The sequence below is a fragment of the Alosa alosa genome, chromosome 4 (assembly GCF_017589495.1).
Source record: "Alosa alosa isolate M-15738 ecotype Scorff River chromosome 4, AALO_Geno_1.1, whole genome shotgun sequence".
NCBI classification, from domain to species: domain Eukaryota; kingdom Metazoa; phylum Chordata; class Actinopteri; order Clupeiformes; family Clupeidae; genus Alosa; species Alosa alosa.
In genome coordinates, this window is record NC_063192.1 from 3,152,107 (window position 1) to 3,159,075 (window position 6,969).

General features: G+C 46.6%; 1 protein-coding gene across 2 annotated transcripts in view; it reads left to right on the top strand.

The window, feature by feature from the left end:
• Nucleotides 1-333: 333 nt before the first annotated feature.
• slc16a1b (solute carrier family 16 member 1b) overlaps nt 334-6,969 on the top strand; it is a 43,635-nt gene continuing 36,999 nt past the window's right edge. Inside the window, exons 1-3 of one of the 2 annotated variants that reach the window (XM_048242215.1) lie at nt 334-596; nt 1,434-1,499; nt 4,618-4,625. The gene's annotated coding sequence lies outside the window, so the exon portion shown is untranslated. The remainder of the gene's footprint in view (nt 597-1,433; nt 1,500-4,617; nt 4,626-6,969) is intronic. The other variant, XM_048242214.1, reaches the window with a different exon arrangement.

Sequence of the window (6,969 nt, forward strand, 5' to 3'; positions counted from 1 at the left end):
TTGGTTTTGGGGTGTATAACAATATCTGTTAATTTAACAATCTTAGCAGTAAAATATTTTTATCCAAGAATCCATTTCATATATGGGAGACCTTAGAGATGAGGAAAAACATTGTTGGGTTTAGTTCTATACCCCTGTTTTGAGGGGTATCTCAAAAACTAAAGCCCTTTCTGACCATTTGTCACTAGCCTATTAGTAGGCTAGTGGCAAATCGTCCTTAGTCTTTGTCTTGTGATACTGACGTTAACGTTCACCGATGAGCAGCAGGCTGTGCAGACTAGAGCTGCAGTCTTGGGTCTATAAATTGTACCCTCTTACTACGGCGCTGTCAGTTGAAGGGCGAAGTGGCGGCGCACAGCGCAGGTGATCTGTGCGTGTCTGTCACTGACGAGGCTCGCGTGTCCGGCTGCTGCTGCTGGAGTAGGAGGGGATTCAGGCGCACGCGCACTTCCGCTCACAGAACCCATGCCGACATTTCATACGAGCGCGGTCAGGAAAGTTTTCGCATTCCTATGAACACATTTCCCCGTGTCAAACGGACAGAGTTGGCGACGCGAAGAACGGTCCTCTTCTCGCTACAGAAGCACCATTTAGAGGTATGTTGACAAATATCATCAAAGCCTTTTCGACGTTGAGTGCGGTAGTGACAATGACATTCAATAGGTGTCCGCTAGCCGTGCTTTCAGTTCAGCATCCATATAACCATGTGTGAACGGCACAGGACGGCTAACGGAGTGTTTGCCACGCCGGCACCCGCTGTTTGAATGGGCAACTGAATTCTGCATAGGCCTACTGTTGAACATTGTTAAAAAGTGTCTTCATGTTTAGCCTCTTTTAAAGACTGTGGATAACGATCAGTGTTACTACGGTGTTAGGCTGACATGACCCTCTGCAGTGCGCATACCTGTGCACCAGCATGTTGCCTTCCCGAGATCACCTTTTAACGTTGCCGTTACTAGCTGTTTTTTAGTAGCCGACACAATAGCGAGGGGGGAGGGTGTGAGGAGAGTTTGAAACAGGGGGGAGAGGGTCTCTCCAAATGGGGGAGGTGTTTTCTCGTCGCCCACTGCTCATGAATGGAAAGGCGACCTTGAGTATATCTCCTATCCCAACCTGATCCCACGATTCAGCCCCCGTCTGTCGTTTACATTTAGATGTCAGGAACATCTTGTGCTGCCTCGCATCTCATCTCCGCCAAGCGGAGCTGTGGCTATATTTGCCCCGAGAAGCATCATCAGAGCATTTCCCTTGCGCGTGGCCTATTTCTACCGTCTACTTGTATTTCTTAACAGTTGCATCATTGTGGGATCACGTGCAAATGATTGTGCTATAAAACGAGCGATTGGTGGGCGACAGTTCGACAGTTCTTAGATTCATGGTGCCTACGTGATGAAATCCTACTAATGCATTCCCCCTCCTCTCCCGCTCCTCAGATCTGAGGCGAGAACAGAAGAGAGCCGCTGTCCTGCCCGCGAGATTTACTCAGTCAGCGCGCCGTGGTGAGTCTCTCGCCCTTCTTGCCATTGGCTCAGCAGCCATATCCTCCCACATCATGCACACTCAGCTGTTGCCCGTAACTACCGTCATAACTGCTGTTTCTAATCGCAGTAAACTCTTGTGCCAGTTAAAGTTACTGTCTATGTTCTGAAACGACTGTGCCCTGGTTTGATCAAGTGAAAGATTTCATTTCCTCATCAGTGTGAAGACTGATGTAATACCATAGCAGGCCTGGCCAGTTGTGTCTTAATATTAAACAATCAGACTGTTTGGTAATATGAGAAATAGTCATTTCTGAAATGGGTCTGGTACAGCTGAGGAGACGGCCACATTATCACGTGTGTATAGTTCTCATGACTGACGGCAGGAAGTTGAACTTTTGGAGCACGCCCCAGACTTTGTGCTTGAGCAGAAAGGGACTTGTTATGTGCCAGCAGCTCAGCAGTGCGGGCAAGCCGGCCAGTTTAATGACGGCGCGTTAGTAGTGGCGTCTGCTGACATCAGCGTGCCTGTGACTCTTATCTGGACACCTTGTGTTTGTGCTGCTCCACCACACAGAACATCCTCACCCTGGCTAGTGTGCGCCATGCGGGCTTCCTAGAATGCTCTGTGTGATTGACAGATGCATGTGAGTCTGTTGGACGATGCCCTTGCTCTATACCCTTGGTCTTGACCTGCTGGACCTCACACAGGTGGCAGAGTCTTTCTGTGTGTGTGTGTGACTGCTCTCTTGTTCTCCACCCAGGTCAGGTGGCATTCTGTTCTCATTGGATTTTACCCATAATCCTCTTCTCTCAGCCTTTCTCTATTAAAGGCACACTATGCAGGTTTTTTAGCTTAATATGCAAGTTTTTTAGCTTAATTTACCTTCATTTAACAGCTTCAGAGTCATTGGAATGGTTATATGACTTTTTTCGGTTTGAATGGTGGCCTTCTCGCTTCCCCCTAGCGCCTGTGAGCGGAAAAAACACATTTGCAACTGTGGGCCGGCGGGCCGACGGCCTCAGTGTCAGGAAGTAACAAGTGTAACAAATTGCTTTACTGCATTCAAATACACATACACGCCAGGCACCGGCTAGAAAAAGGTAGCGATGGAGTTTCTCAGACATTCGTCATGACCGAGCCAGCGAAAAAGAAGCAAAAGCTGAGAAAACGGTAAGGAAATTGCCAATACTGCATAGTTTACCTTTAACACTCCTTCCATCTCTCTCTGTCTCTCTGCCCCCCCTCCCCTCTCTCTCTGTCTGTCTGTCTGTCTGTCTGTCTGTCTCTCTCTCACACACACTGTTGCTCTCTCATTCTCCCTCTCTCTCACACACGCTGTCACTCTCTCATTCTCCCTCTCTCTCACACACATACACACACACACACACACAAACTGTCTCTCTCTCACACTGTCTCACTGTCTCTTGCATGCACTGCTCTCTACTTTCAGGCTCAATCTGACAATCTGATATCTCCTCTTATCTGATTTCTATCTCTTGTTATCTATTTCCTGTTCCCTCTCACTCACTCTTTTTCTCTCTATCTCTCTTTCCTGTTCCCTCTCCCTCTCACACTTTTTAGAGGCCGTTTACACAACACTGCCGGGTGGATTTTCTCTTACCGCTTTCACACCTTTAACGACTCCGGCAAGAAAAAACCTTGCGTGTACACACAGAGGTGTAACCGGCTAAATGTGCTGTAGTGCATATTCCAGACCAGTCGATGGCGCTGCTGTGCAGAAGCTTCACAGAAGAAAACATTGTTGAAACAGTTTGTTAAGCCAGAGAATGTCTAATAAGTGCTCTGGTTAAGCAGTCGCATGAAATAAGGAGACTACAGACAATTCGGTTTTCAATTCAACTGTTAAACTAATAAAGTTAATTTTCAAGGTATGTGACTGCTATGTGAAATTTCAAATGCTTAGCCTACGCATTGCATTAGGTCTGAGCACCACTGGAGAAAACAGTAACATGCAGTAAGCTAATGTTTAACTACGTTAAGCTAAGTTAAACGTGTGCTTCCAACTTAGCCACTAAAGGCTGATAGGCTACATTGTGCACATAAATCATGACGGGAAAGAAAAACATTTTAATATGATAAATAAATGGTTTGGTTTGCTTTGACAAGCAACATGTCAGGTCGAGTGCCGTGGCTGAGTTGAGAGGTGGGGCTATGTCGTCATAAAGTTGCCGGCTTCGCACCTACAGGCGTCTACACAGCGAAAGTTAGCCGGCGGTTTCAAAAGTTCCCACTTCGGAAGTCGGTTTCAAAAGCGTAGGCGTAACCGTTAACAAAACCTCACCGGTTTCACAAAAACCGGCGTTGTGTGCACGGCCCCTTACAGTCTCTCTCTCTGTCTCTCCCTCTCTCTTTCTCTCTCACACCATTTCTTGTTCTCGTTCTCACATCCTCTCTGTCTCTCTCTGAATGTTTTTCTGACTCACTCTCTCTCCATTTCCAAAGAAGATGGCTGCTGGCTGTTTCCTGAACCCTTGAGATGGTATAATTGTTAGTGTTGCCGTGGGTTACCATTAGGTCCGTTCCTGTAATGGTGAACCTCGTCTGGGTGTTTACAGCGAAATATTTACAGCGTTCCCAGTTTATTCCCGTTAATTCCTGTTTATTCCTGTTAATTCCCGTTAATTCCCATGGAAAGTTTCCAACTTTGAAAATTCCCGGAATTTTGCAACCCTACTTGCACCTGATTGGGTGCCACTGAAGGACTTGAGGTGGCTTTGGTGAAGCTGCGGGCTGGCTTGGGTGGAGGGGAATGCGTGGACGTTTGGGTCAGACTCTGTGTGGAATGATGAGGGTTGGCTTGGGAGCATGTGGGAAGCAGCAGGAGCACACACACACACACACACACACACACACTATATTAACATTTAGTTAATCATTAATTAATGAAAGACTAAGTGGTTTCTAGTCTGGTTTGACGTTAATGAAAATTGGAATGATTTGGCTGTTGTCTGGTAGAGTGTGTTTTTGTAAAATGTATGTGCCTGTGCGCAGTGTTAAGACAAAACCTCAAAATGTCATCAAGCCTGGACGATAAACCATAAACATAAACACTAAAGCTCTTTGGAGAGCCGCTAGAGATGTGTGTGTGTGTGTGTGTGTGTGAAGGCCCTAGAGGTGTGTGTGTGTGTGTGTGTGTGTGTGTGTGATTAGGCCCTAGAGATGTGTGTGTGTGTGTGTGTGTGTGATAAGGCCCTAGATATATGTGTGTGTGTGTGTGTGTGTGTGTGTGTGTGTGTGTGTGTGTGATAAAGCCCTAGATATGTGTGTGTGTGTGATGAGGCCCTAGAGATGTGTGTGTGTGTGTGTGTGTGTGTGAAGGCCCTAGAGATGTGTGTGTGTGTGTGTGTGTGTGTGTGTGTGATAAAGCCCTAGATATGTGTGTGTGTGTGTGATGAGGCCCTAGAGATGTGTGTGTGTGTGTGTGTGTGTGTGTGTGTGTGTGTGTGTGTGATGATAAGGCCCTAGAGATGTGTGTGTGTGTGTGTGTGATAAGGCCCTAGATATGTGTGTGTGTGTGATAAAGCCCTAGATATGTGTGTGTGTGTGTGTGTGAGAAGGCCCTAGAGATGTGTGTGTGATAAGGCCCTAGAGGTGTGTGTGTGTGTGAGATAAGGCCCTAGAGATACGGTTTGTGCATGATTGTTCAAGGACTGAAAAACTCACAGGCCTGTACATGGCTGTGAAAAACCAAACCTTTTTGTCAGATCCTGGAGATTTCAGATGTGCAATAACTATAGAAGGGACAGTAGTAGCTGTCTCTTAGCTTTCCACTTTCATCAGGCAATGTAGCCTATAATATGTAGTGTAACTGGGGCTAAGTCATTAAGCCTATAATATGCGGTGTAACTGTAGGGCTATGTCATGTAGCCTATAATATGCAGTGTAACTGGGGCTATGTCATTTAGCCTATAATATACTGTGTAACTGTAGGGCTATGTCATTTTATGTAGAAAATGTAAAATTGATTTCTGTACAGACATATGGTGATTAGTGTTGGCATGAAATTGTAAAGATGTGTTGGCTAAATGTAGGCCTAACAACATTTCTGTTTACATTGTTTGATGATATGAAAATGGATGTTCCATGTGAAGTTTGTCATACTGCATAGGAAATGCAGTAATTTGTATAAAAAATATTGTTTCTGAAGTAAAATGAAGCAACATAGATAACTGTATTATATTAACCTATACAGTATGTTAATGCATTGTCAAGTCAAATATCCTACACGGCTTTAATAGAAAAATGTATTTGACGCATCGGGATTCATCGCACATAATAATGGAATGGGATCAGGAGATGTTAAAATTCACACCTCTACTTGGTAGATTGATGGTTTGTTGAGGCTATGATGCCCTCCTGTGCTCCCCCCACATGCACCCCTCATCTGTACTGGGCTTTGACTAGCCTAAGTGCAGGCTGGACCGACCCTTGACTAGCCTAAGTGCAGGCTGGACCGACCCTTGACTAGCCTAAGTGCAGGCTGGATTCTGTTGTGGCTAAGGCTGAGCTGCTAGTGTGCCCTCACAGCAGTACTGGGCTGTGGTCAAGTGCTGTTTTACTTTGCCACTTTGCCGGTGTTGGGTTCTAGTTAAGTGTTGTTGTGGCTAGGGCACGGTTAGCCTGCTGTGCTAGCAGCAGGAGCTAGCTGCTCATTAGCGCTTGGTGAGAGGGAAGGGGACCGGGCACTGGTGCAGGAGATGACCGAGTCCAAATTAGTGAGGAAAGGAGCGAAGTGGAGTGGATCTGACTGCCCCTTAGAAGCGCGCACACACACACTCACACGTACACACAAGGAGAGGGGAGCGGAGAGGAGAGCAGTGGATCTGACTGCCCCTTAGAAGTGCACACACACACACACACACACTCACACGTACACACAAGGAGAGGGGAGCGGAGAGGAGAGCAGTGGACCTGACTGCCCCTCAGAAGCACAGCCAAGAGTTCAGATAGCAGCTTAGGCAAAGACGAGTGGTCCGCATGACTTCACACTACACACACACACACACACATGCACAGACATAGACACACAAAATGACCCATACACACTCAAATCTACATGCATTCACACAAGCTCACTGATACGCAATTTTGGCTTGTTGGCACACACACACACACACACACACACACACACACACACACACACACACACACACACAAACACCCCTGTCCAGGCTGATGTTTTTGTACTTCTTTGCTATTTGCTGACACACACACCCACACACTGTCTTAGGTGGTGTTTTTGTTCTTCGGGACTGTTGGGCATCAGAGGAATGTCTCAGGTCTCAGTCATTTGAGGTTGAAAGCAAGGGGCATTAGGGGATTGGACGAGAGAGAGAGTCTGTGAGTAAGGGAGAGTGACTGCCAACTGCCTAAGACGGGGCTGTGTGTGTGTGTGACAAACAGGTCCAAAGAACAAAAACATCACCTACTGTAGGACTGGGCTGGTCACCCTGCAGTTGACCAGAG